Below are 12,741 nucleotides of genomic sequence, written 5' to 3' on the forward strand. Positions count from 1 at the left end.
CTCAAGAGAACAATCACAGAGATGCTGTCAATGTACGTCTCCAGCAATCACCGCGACTGGGACGCCATGCTGGCCTATGTGGCATTCGCGTATAACTCGTCCCGACATGACACCACAGGGTATTTGCTCTTGTATCTTATGTATGGTCGTGACCCCACATTGCTGTTTGACAACATCCTCCCTTCTGTGCCACGTGTTGCAACTGAGTACGCTCGTGAAGTCATCGATGACGCTCACATAGCGCGTCAAATCACCCGATCTCGCTTATTAGCCTCGCAGCATCTGCAAAAAGAGCGTTACGGCAGGTGCCATCGTAATGCTCAGTTCGCCCCAGGTGCTGGGGTGCTGCTTTGGTCACCATGTCGTCGGGTCGGCCTCTCCCAGAAGCTTCTTTCTTGCTACGCGGGTCCTTATCAAGTCTTACGCCAAGATAATTTATTTATTTATTTTATTTCATAATACCCCTAAAATCCCTCGAAGGGGTATTACATAGAGGGTACCGATACATGAAAAAAATGTGAGCTTTGCGCGTTACGGAAAAAACTGAAATACACAAAAGTTATACAAGATTTTTACAAAAGAAAACACAAAAGTTATACAAAAGTACGATATTTAGCAAAATACATAAGTAAAACAATATACGAAATACATTAGGCAAGTGAAACTCAGAAAATACAAAACTGTCTGAGAAAATAAGTTGCGGGAATTAAATAGGTACAACGTAAAAGAAGTAAAACGGGGTGTTGCTCGAAACTGCGTCAGTTGTCACGTTAACAAATTATTGAGACGTGAATCCACTTGTACAATATGCTCGCAGAATGGTAAGACAAATGATCAAAACAATATGTACACTGAACAACGTGTGAAGAAAACGGTACATGATGGATATTTACACGTAACTATTGCGTAAAAGTTCCATAAAGGTTGCGAAATCGGTTTCAGTAGCAATGTGTGACGGTAGGTTATTCCATGCAACAATTGTTCGGGGAACGAATGAGTTAGCATAGTTAGCTGAGCGACAACTGATGCGTTTTATCTTGAAGATATGGTCTGTGCGTGGAAAGAAGGTTGTCGCTGGTTCGAAGATACGGTGAAGGTGCGGATGATGATAAAGTTTGTGCAGCACTGAGAGGCGGGCAATTCTGCGGCGATGAGATAAGTCGTCAAGCTGAGCGCGAGCTTTTAGTGCTGAAATGCTAGTATAGGGTGAATAATCAGAAAAAAATGAAACGGACCGCGCGGTTTTGCAGTGATTCGATTTCTTGGGTGATATATGTTTGAAAAGGATCCCAGATGGCTGACGCATACTCGATTTTGGGGCTTATTAATGTGATGTATGCTAGTTTGCGTAGTTTAGCTGGAGCATGCTTAAGGTTGCGTTTCAGGAGGCCTAAAGAGCGGTTAGCTGATGCCAACGTCAGGCGGATGTGATGATGCCACGTTAGATCAGACTGTAAGTGAACACCAAGGTACTTTTATGAAGTTGTAAGTTCAATTATGTTGTTAGATATTACATACCATGTTGGAATACGGTGGTTGCGCCTAGTAAACGATAATAACTTCGTTTTAGCTGTATTAAGAGTCATCAAACATGTTGAACACCATGTGTTAATAGCGTTAAGATTGGTTTGAAGAATATCTTTGTCATTGTCGCATGAAATCAATCGATATATTACGCAGTCATCGGCAAAACGTCTGATGTGGGAAGACACACAGTTAGGCAGGTCATTAATAGAGATTAAGAAAAGTAAAGGGCCAAGAACGCGGCCCTGCGGAACACCGGAGGTTATTTTCGTATAAGAGGAATTACTGTTGTTAACAGACGTATATTGTACTCTGGATGAGGGGAAATCCTTAATCCATCCAATATTGGTTGGGTGTATGTTAAGGTTCATTAGCTTCAGTATTAGTCTATGGTGGGCAACGCGAACGAAAGCTTTCGAGAAATCCAGGAAGATAGCATCAACTTCAAACCCTAGGTCTAGGTACGAATGTATGTCATGTAAAAAGCCGGCTAACTGTGTTTCGCATGAATAACCACGACGGAAGCCATGTTGGTAATCAACAATAATTTTGTGCTCTTCTAAGTAGTTAATGATTTCAGTATACAAGATGCGTTCAAGTAATTTACAAATAGTACTAGTTAAGGAGATGGGGCGGTAATTTAATGGGTGAGTTCGGTCTCCGGACTTAAAATGGGTATGACTTTTGCCACCTTCCAATTGTGCGGAATAGTGTTAGTTGATAAAGACTGCGAGAAGAGTGCACATAATATAGGTAATAAACTAGGTGACAAATGTTTTAACACTTTATTATTAATGCCAGTGTGATCAGAGGCGGAAGAAACTAAGTTTATTTAGTAAAGAAGAAATACCTGCTTCGCTAACAATTATTTCTGGCATTGATATGTTAATGAGATTGTCAAGGGTTGGTAAAGATATGGTGTCGTCCTGTGTAAATACAGATGAAAATGCGCTATTCAATAAATTAACACATTCCGAGTGGTGGACCATATCACCGTGCTCATCAACTAGTGTTAAATCGGGATAGCTCTTCGGGTTTATTACGCGCCAAAAACGTTGAGCATTGTTAGTGAGCATAGAATATAGGTCATGGGCAAAGAAATGTCGTTTAGATGATTTTAGCAGTGAGTGATATAGCTTATCGCGGGTCTTATACCGGTGCCAGGAATCTGAGTCGCGGGCTTTATCGGCTTTACGATATAACGCTTTTTCTTATTATCAAGGCGCCGAAGCTTTACGGTAAACCACGGGGCTGTCGGGGTGCAGGCTATTTTTGTTAGAGGGACGAATCGATTAATTAGTTCAGTAAGAGTGGTTTTAAGTTCAGCCCAGTTATGTTCGATGGTTTTAAATTGGCATCTATTGAGTAAATGTAAAGAAAAGTCAGAGAGCGCGGAGTTTATGCTGTCAAAATCCACTCTATTGTAACATCGGATGTACTTATCAGAGCGCGGACGTCTTGGAAGGGAAACTGCAAGACTACATGTTATGATATCATGATCAGATAGCCCACCTTGATGAGTTAAGTCGAAGCACACGTAAGGATCAGTGGTTAATACTATATCTAAAATATTAGCGGATGTAGCCGAAGATCGCGTAGGACGGGTGATAAGCTGTGTTAAAAAAAAGTCGAGAAATGACTGCAGGAATGTGTGGGCCTCAGATAGGTAGGTTGCTGTTGAAAGGTTAGCCCAATCAACTTCGGGGAAATTAAAATCACCGAAAATTAGTACTAGAGATTTAGAAAAACGAACAGTAATGATTTCAAGGAGCCGTTGGAATTCACGAAAAATCGTATTGCCCATGTCAGGAGGTCGATAAAAAGTACCAATGATTATTAGGCCTGCTTTATGTTTTATGGAAACCCACACACACTCTAAAGAAGTGTCAAGGTGAATACGTGTGGCGAAAAGATTTTTTTGCACTGCCACCAAAACGCCACCACCTATTCGATTTGTCCTGTCACATCGAAAGTAGTTAAATGAAGTCCAGCTTTCCAGAATGCAGGTATCAGGGACAGTATCGGTAAGCCATGTTTCAGTTAGTATCACTATTGATGCTGAACATGAGTCAATGATGGATGATAGCTGTACTGTTTTAGAAATGACACTTCTTATGTTTGTGTAAAGAAAAGGAATGCGGTCTTGGGCGTGATTCTTCCTCGATATCGGTCCAGTGGATTGATGGTTAGTGTGGTCACATGACACTCGTCATTCTGTAGCTCTTCCAGACACTCACTTTGCACGTTTCTGATCGCTATCCCAGATATAAACGTCATTATTAATAAACAACTTGTTGAACACGAGTCGCACACGTTCGCCTTCCTTTCGTATTGTTTTGGAAAATAGCAGAAGGTTGCGGCGTTTATTTCGCACTGTTTCAGAGTAGTCGCGGGAAATGCTGAAAGGTTTATCTTTTAGTTGGTAACCATAGCCAAGTAGTGCATCAATTTCTTTGTCATTGGAAAACTTTGGAATAATCGGTCGCTTTTTATGGTTAGAGAAACGACCTAATCTGTGCGCTCTTGCTGTTGAGGACACTTTCATACCAAGATGATTGTCGCAAAATTCCTGAACCATGCGCTCAGAAGTTTCCCATCGTTCGTTCTGTTCAGAGTCAGAAAGCCCGTAAAATAGTAAATTGCACCTGCGGGAGCGGTTTTCTAAATCGTCGACCTTATCTTCTATTTTGGAGATGCTCAATTCGTGAGTTGGAAGGGAGTGCGCATTGGCCTCCCCTGACAAAAGCCCTGAATTATGTTTCGCTCGAAATGATCGAGTTGATTCTGCATTTTAGAAAAGGGTTCTTCGCAGTTAAGTGCTACTTTCTCAGAAACATTGGACAGAATTTTAGTTTCAAGTTCAGAAACACGTCGGCTTAGATGGTCTAGGTCACTTTTTATGCCGATATGGATTTGTAGTACCTTATTAACAGATTCTAATATGCCTATACTATTAGAATCTAGTCTCTGAACAGTGCTGAATACAAAATCAAGTTTTTCTTCTTGTGGTTTAGTCATGGGACCCGGGTTTGCCTGTACGTCGCACCCAAGCAGCAAAAGGCGCCATAGATGCAAGACACAATCACAAAAACACTTCATTGAATCGGGTGGCCACGACACCGCTAATAAGAACACATCGTTGTTACGAAAAGAAAAAGCACCATTTAGGCTCACCTGCACAAGCATGAAAAGTGAGCGTGGCATCACAGCTGCGGTGTCGTGGCCCGAAGTGCTGTCGAAATGGGTGTGGTTTAGTACTGTGCATGTCGTAGATAAGGTTCCATGTTGCCAGCCGAGCAATGCAGTCGTATCCAGAACTGGTGGTTGATCCGGTGACGGACTCGACGATTGACTGCGCATCCAACGTAAACCTTTCAGCTCGGTGTCTTCATTACGTCCGGTATTTTCCGATGGATAACCCAGGCGCTGCAGTGCGACGGCCGACGGTTCGATGTACCGTCGGCCGTCAACGATGTCAATTACGAGATCGTGCCGTTGCAGTTTGATACATCCTCAAGTTCTCCGCCTGTTGACGTCGTGCACGTTTCGCGGCTGAAGCCATACTTCGCTCGCAGTTCTTCACCTACCATGCGCCGAGACGGCGTTTCACCACCCGGGGGTTTTGTTACGGAAGGATGAACGAAGAGAGCAAGAAGATCGCGAGACGCTGGCTGCTGCGGGTTGTTGGCGGTCAGCCATCTTGTCTACGCTGACACATCCTGTATATATATTGTAAATACAGTTTTTGTATACTCCTGACATCCCCGTAACAATATTCATGCCTGGTTGCTTGGTTTGAAGCTTGCTAAGCGTTCCACCATACGTGTTCCATTTTCGTCCTCTGCACAGCTCAATAACCTGAGTAATTCACATATCCGAACCTCAAAAAGAAGTGTTAGAATGCTTTATGAAGCACAAAAACGATTTGAGATGGTGTATCATGAATGATGTGCAGACCGCGTGCCGTTATGGCATTTACTAGCATGATTCACCCAAACCGAGCGATGCTCGAACTCTAATTTGTCGGAGCATAAGTACAATGTAGCAAAGTGCAAGCAAGTTAATTTAGCCCATCACTTTGCGTGGGGCGGGTGCGTTCTGATGTTAGAGAAATGCTGCGACGTTGAAAACTGAAGAGTACAGACAAGATAAATAATTGCAGAACGTCTGACTGACAAACTTGGTGAGCAATGTGTGAGCACCCCTTCTACAATTCTTCTCTACGAGAAAACAAAAAAGTTGTTTTGCGCAAGGTGTCAACTGTATTTTTTTTGGTGTGTCAACTACAAATGTGCCCCTAGCTCTGATAAATAAATGTCAGTGGGAAGCGAGCGCCCCGTATGTCTCTTCTACGTTGGTTCTTTGTTCTACAAGCTTTCATTTGACGACCATGCGAGGAGAATGTCAGAGGCTTCATATAATTCTCCCGATTAATGTCTAGTGTGTTCATCGTTTAACTGGTTCAAGAAGAAAAGGCTGAAAAGGCTAAGGGAAGTGACGGCGATATTATCCATTAAGTATGCAAGCAAGATGAAGAAAAGTTGGCAGTTACTTAAGTATCTTTACGTTTTCTTCTTGCACTGAGGCGTCAAACGAAGCACACGGGCGGTTTATCCTGTTTACATCGATGAACTCAGAGGAGTCACATTGCCCATATTCGGCTCCATTAAGGCCCTTAAACCGAATAAAAGTCTAATGTGCGTTGGATAATTAGTTTATAACCGCAATGCAATACATCTTACATCACGAGCGGACTCAACATTTATTCCTAGATAGGTGCCTTCGTTGTCGTCTTCTGCAGCAAGCACAGTGGCGGCACCACATAAGCGACCGTTGTAGAGACGCAGTCTACGTTTCTGAGTGCACGTGCTTCCACGGGGACGAAAAAGGTTGAGAAGAGAAGGTGGGAGTAGCGGTAAAATCAGTGAACCTTGTTGCTTTGATATGAGAGACATGCTTGCGCCCAATTTCACAGGTCGGTTTTCATGCCGGGCAAAACTCATTGTTCAGGACGGCCTTCTGCGAAGCTTTGATGCAGTGATGAGAAAGGCCTTAAATGTGTTCAGAAATGCGTTCTTTCTTAAGCGCTGCTACGCACAGCCTTAGAAAATCTTATGACAGAAGCCCTGTCATGATTACTCGATGGTAATGCGATTAGCACTCAACTAATTCAGCGGAGCACCGTATTGCTAAATTGAGGCTTGTTTATTACCTGTTGTGGCAATTCAAAGACTTCGCTTGCTTCGGCTATATACGACATACATTTTGTCCTGTGCCAGCCCACATTGCTGTAGCACTTGCTTGCCAAAGTCGCCAAGAAGTATGACGGCGTGACGACTGTAAGACGGCGACCAGTACCGGCAATAAAATAAAGAAGATGGAATGACGTCGCTAGAGCGCCATAGGCAACATGACATAATGAGGACTGTTTAACGAGGACAGCGTGACGACGACGCCAGGAAGAGAATGGGGTGATGAGGAGCGTATGACAGTGGCGAGTGAACTACTCAGTCACATTACCTTGACCTGGCTTACCCGCCTCTGCGAGCTGAGCGGGAGTTCTACCTTACAGCGCTCCCAGTTCGAAGTCGGCTACCGCAAAGGAACCACAAACGTGGTGTCCGATGCGCTGTCACGGGTGCCGGTGAATGACACACCATCGGCCAGTCATAGGGAAGAGGAAGGTGTAGATGAGCCACTGTCATCGCGGGCAAGCTGGGGCGAAGGGAAAGCCCCGCCGGTACAACCCCGAGTGCACGTGCATTTAGTTGGGGTGGGACCAATGTTCGAGACTGCGTTCAGCAGAGATCAGCTCATCAGGGCTCAAAAACAAAATGCTCACTGTCAAAACCTCTTCGCCAGTCTCAGGGAAGAAACGGACCCGGAAATAGTAGTCGGAGATTGCCCGGCAACCACCTGTATGACGGTGAACGAGCACTCTAAGATAGCTGTAGATGAGCTGGAGAGCTATCTGCTTGATGTGGACGGAGCTTTGCTGAAATACTTTTCAGGCAAATAAGTCTGAAACCAGACGTTCAAAGCCGTCATCCCACGCCAGCTCGGGTGACCGGCATTGCAGCACTACCACGACTAAGGTGGCCATGGGAGTGCGTAAAGGCATGAAAGAAACTGTGTCGGTTCGCTGCCTGGCCAAGCATGAAGCGTGATTTATGTAAACATGCACAAGCCTGTCATGTCTGTCAAGCAAGAAAGCCAATAGGCAGGAAGCCGTCAAGCTTGCTGCAACCAATCGTCAGCGCAAAGCAATGGTAACTCGTGGCGTGCGATTTGATCGGGCCGTGGCTGCGCAATAAGAGACTGCACAGGTTTGCAGTATTGGTCAATTGTCACTTCAGCAGAATCGCCGAATTCTACCCGCTACGAAAAGCGACCACGAATTATGTTCTGAAAATATTCGCTGGTACTTTCTGTCGCTATGAGTTTCCAGAGCGGCTGATCACTGACAATGCCTCGTACTTCACGCCGAAGGTCTTCGGGAAGACGCGTGCACAATGGTTTTCCGGCAGCTGACGACAACGTGCTACCATCCTCAGTCGAATTAGCCGGAACTCCGAAATTGATTTGTGAAGCCACTGCTCGGGGCATAGGCACGGACGCGCATCGATTGGGACGAGCACCTGGACGCAATTTTCTTCTCCCTGAAAACGAGTCAGAACTATTCAACGGGTGTCCCGCCAGCGTTCCTGGTGCTCGGCAAAGAAAGGGGTTGGAAAAAATCATATTTTCACGATTAACGAAATTCTTCGACATAAAAAATGTAATAACAGATTCTCAATTTGGCTTCCGAGCGAGATCTACAGAATTAGCGTTATTATCCTTAAAGGAAACCTTCCTGGGAAACATTGAACTACAATTGTATACAGTAGGTCTTTTTTTTTATTTTAGTAAGGCTTTTGATACCATTGACCACGACGTTCTTACGACAAAGCTTACACAATACGGGATTCGCGGGAAACCTTTGGCCTTGCTTAAGTCATACCTGCGTGACCGACAGCAATGTGTTTTTATTAACAATAACAAATCATCTTTTTTACCCGTCACGCACGGAGTGCCTCAGGGTAGCGTACTGGGTCCTCTTTTATTTAATATTTATATTAATGACATTGTCCTGATAGTCACCGAAATTAAATTTATGATATACGCTGATGATACCACTTTTACTGTCTGCGGTTCCAATTTAGATCAAACAATTATGAAATGCAATGAAGTTCTCAATAAGGTGTCTTTGGGGTCAAAAAAGAATAGTCTAAGGATTAATGCAACTAAAACGAAGGCGATCATATTCTGTGCAAACAACAAAAAGGTTTTCTCGTCCCATGAGCTTAGTTATGCACACCAGCCTGTTGCCATTGTCAGTGACCACAAAACTCTAGGAATATATTTTTCTTCAACTTTGAAATGGGATACTCACATCGCATTTCTTTGCCGAAAGTTATCTGCAGTTACAGGGGTACTATCGCGCTGTCGTAGTATTCTTCCACTACAAGCAAAGCTTCAAATTTACTACGCTCTGTTTTACTCACATAAACTACTGCAACCTGGTTTGGGCTACCACAACAAAAACTAATATAAATAAGATTGTCACCATACAAAAAAGAACTATACGGTAAATTTCAAATCTTGAACGCACAGATACCACGAAAGAAGCATTTCTAGAGCATAATTTACTTCGCGCGGATAAAATGTATGAATTTCGGTTATTGCAGTTGTTTAATTTTTCATCAACTAAAATCGTTAATTAACTCTCTTCTCTGGCATCGTTACAACGTTACTCGTCGACTGTTAAAACGCACTGCACTGATATGTGGGCGATACCACATTTTCGTACGAATTATAAACTTCTGTCACTTGCTCACAATGTTCCCCTAACACTTAACAAGCACCAAAATACTGCTGGATATAGTAGAAGGCAGCTTCGAACATATGTTGTGCAATTGTAACTAAATAAAGGATCCGGCGTATTGTGAATGACCATTTGGTTTGATATCGTGTTTCTGGCCTATTGTGTATTGTTATGTACAGAGTGTTTGCGATTGCTTATGTATCGTGTTGTAAGACATATTGTTCTTTTTTCATTTTGTGTTTTCATGCCTACTGATTGCGTACAGTGCATTTTGAAATTGTTATTTGAGAATGAACTTCAACTTTGTGTCTTTTCGTTACCTGTTCTCAACTTTGTTTCTTTCTTTCAATACTTAATTTGCTGTTCTTTGGCGTATCTTGCAAAACTGATTTCTTAAACTGAAATCATGTTTGATTCCATTGCTTGCGATTATACCTGTTTTTTTTTTTAATGGGACTTGTCCGCTAAGCCTTGTAACGGCTTCCTGCGCCTTTTGTCAAGCTGCTCTAGCAGCTTTTAGCCAGGAAGCAGCCCAGATGTTTCTGGGAAATACAAATTTAATTGAATTGAATTGAAAAAACACCGATGGACACAGTATTGCCCAAACAGACAGATTAATCGGGCGCAGAAACGGCAATCGGCGAGTAAGCATGGCGCCTGCATGATTGTCTGGCAAACGCCGTGAAGGAAACGAATTGCAACTATGCAGAGGCCATAGGGAGAGTCTGAGGGCAGCTTCTGACCGAACTTATTGGCACACAGAATTCCAAACGGGAGACCTAGTCCTGAAACACCACCACACACTCAGTGACGCGAACACAGGATTGGCGGCGGGTTTAGCACCCGAATGGGTGGACCTCTTTGATGTTGCTGAGAAGCTCTCGCGACTGAACTACAAGCTGTGGGATCTGAGCGGAAGCCGTATCAACGGGCCAATGCATGTCGGGGGTCTGAAACGGTAGTGTGTAAGAGGTGGTAGACAGCCAGACAGCCAGTACTTCCAGTAGGCAGCCACACTGGTGCACTCCCTGAGGCCACTGGATGCAAGGGATGAGTATCAGTAGGGGAGCCAACCTTCAAAGTGAGGGTTCGCCTTATAGGCACACTTTGGTTCCTGCGCCATGCTATGCAGGGCTGGAGTGGTACAAGCCTTCGGTGTTTTTCTGATTAGGGGTGCGGAACCAGGGCCCTATTATCCAAGGGCACGTGGACCAACCCGGCCGACGACATAGGGCACCTCAATAAGTGCGCTATGCCCTCTCCAGCTGACCCTGGTGTGGCTGACTTCGGGGGTCGTTACAGGACAATCTGTGCTGGGAAATAGAGGACTGAAAAACCGACTGCACCGCGGAAGCCACGACAGTGATTAGGTCAGTTGTGGCAAGACCACCATAGCCTTGCAGCACTATAGTCCAGGAGGAGTTCGGTCTTAATGGGAAGGGATGTGGGAATTATTTTCCCGCATTCCCGCGTGCGCCAGGGAAGCGAGGAGAGCACATGTCTTTTTCGCCTTTTTCTGTGCGGGGAGCCAGACGGCTTTTCCCGTGGTGATGCAACCCTCTTACAAACCGGCTCCAAACTTGACGGTAACGTGGTTGCCGCGCCCACTGGGCCGAGGTCGGCGCGGCAGGCGAACGCCGTAGAGTGGAGACGACCGCGAGCCACGTTGAAGTAAGGCCCGCAGGTGAAGTTCTCGTTCCGGTCCTTTGTCACACCCTACCCTTGATCTCCTTACGATCGACCCCAGCAAACGTCGCGGTCGTAAATAGCCTGCCACCAAGTAAGTCCTCTGGAGCATAAAATATTGTACTCATTATTCTACAGTGTGTTATGTTTTATGCTTGCCCTGGCACTGCTGAGACCCGGCCGTACAAGGCGAGCAAAAGGCAGTTGGCCGTCCAGCCTAAGCCTAACACACTAAGGTGGCTTGAGAGAGCCCGAATCTACAGACTTCATGCGGAACATCACGGCCACGCCGACGACAAAAATGCGCCTGGAGTGTCCATATAGTTGCTATCGCAATAAAACCATGACATCCTTCCTTGAAGCCAGCCATCGACGCGAAAGGAGCGTTGTAACAGGATGATTTAGCTTCTTTACGTGACAAGCCCTATCGTACTGTTTGTTCGTACTATTTCTCTGATCCGCAGATATCTCTCTGATCAAGCACCATGACATCCATGGAATTTTGGACATTTTAGAGCAATCACTTAGGAAGATTATGCGGAGTGGCATTCCGCGTATCTCGGGCAGGTTATTTTGTTTTAATAGACGCTACTCAAGTGGTCCAGCCTCTGACACTCGCGCCGTTCAAGAGGTCTAGGTCGAACGACATGTCGAAATTGTCCTACGCTCACGTGTGATGGTATAGAACTACCGTGTTGTTTAATTGACACTTATTCGTAGCGTTGGTAAATGACTTAACCAGGACAAGAAACCAACACTTGAAATTAACGCATTCGAGGCCTGACGCCTGTTACAGTGTCTCAATCATTGGATACTCAGCGGTGCAGAATATAGATCGAGCAGATACTCAGCATTCAGTGTGACTGAGTGTTCGACGTATATGTACAAGATATTATTTCGTAAGTTCGGTCGAATATCTTTTATCTCACTACATATGAGAGCCGCGAGCGTTGCCGAGATGATTTGCCTACTCAGATTGTTAAGGTTGTCAGAAGAAACACGTTAAACCGTATATTGTGGCGCAGAGTATCACAGATGACCATCACGGCTATCGTGCTTGCCGGCAAATAAGCGCCCAGGATCCTCTTCCCTTTGCGCTTCACAATAGGCACGAAAGCGTCATTGCTGTCGTCACTGCTCGTTGTGTGCAGTCCGCTGCTGTCACTGGCGATGGCTTCATCACGATTATAGCAATTCCTCGAGGCAAGGGGAAATGTCAAGTCATAAGTGCTCAAAGTGGGGTCAGGAACCTTCGTTGTCAGCAGAAGAGCGATGATCCCCCCAAAAACGAGAAAATTTGCGGGAAAGTTAAACGTCTGAAAACGCAGCCTCCTACTAAAGAGACACTTCTTCATTGTATGAATATTCGTGGCAATATTACGGCCTTTTATTCCGCGCATATCATGCGTAGGAGCCACGTGCTCTCGGCGAACGTCACTTCCGGTGAACGATAATGATGGCGTTTCCCTCAATATCGGCATCAAAAGTGGCATTTTTGGCGACATTATTGTGGCGCTTCCGCTGTCACTTCAAACGTGAAATTTTGCGCAGACGCTCCTCTAAATTTCTCCTATCTCAACCTGCGCTCTTTACGTGGTCAAAAATTTCTGTGCAGTCGGTCTTTAACCAGTTTAACTCTCTGGTTATCAATCTGTCATGTAACCGAA

At 44.8% G+C, this 12,741-nt stretch overlaps 1 protein-coding gene and 1 long non-coding RNA gene across 3 annotated transcripts in view; one reads left to right on the top strand and one right to left on the bottom strand.

Moving 5' to 3' along the window:
• LOC135905161 (uncharacterized) overlaps positions 1-4,907 on the bottom strand; it is a 28,304-nt gene extending 23,397 nt beyond the window's left edge. For both annotated transcript variants that reach the window (XR_010565337.2, XR_010565338.2), the window contains exon 1: positions 4,699-4,907. This is a non-coding gene — a long non-coding RNA (uncharacterized lncRNA). The remainder of the gene's footprint in view (positions 1-4,698) is intronic.
• The window catches only part of LOC135905160 (uncharacterized), a 250,165-nt gene that overhangs the window by 126,626 nt on the left and 110,798 nt on the right, over positions 1-12,741 (top strand). The gene's annotated exons all lie outside the window — the stretch shown is intronic.

This window comes from Dermacentor albipictus, chromosome 3 (assembly GCF_038994185.2).
Source record: "Dermacentor albipictus isolate Rhodes 1998 colony chromosome 3, USDA_Dalb.pri_finalv2, whole genome shotgun sequence".
Lineage (NCBI taxonomy): Eukaryota > Metazoa > Arthropoda > Arachnida > Ixodida > Ixodidae > Dermacentor > Dermacentor albipictus.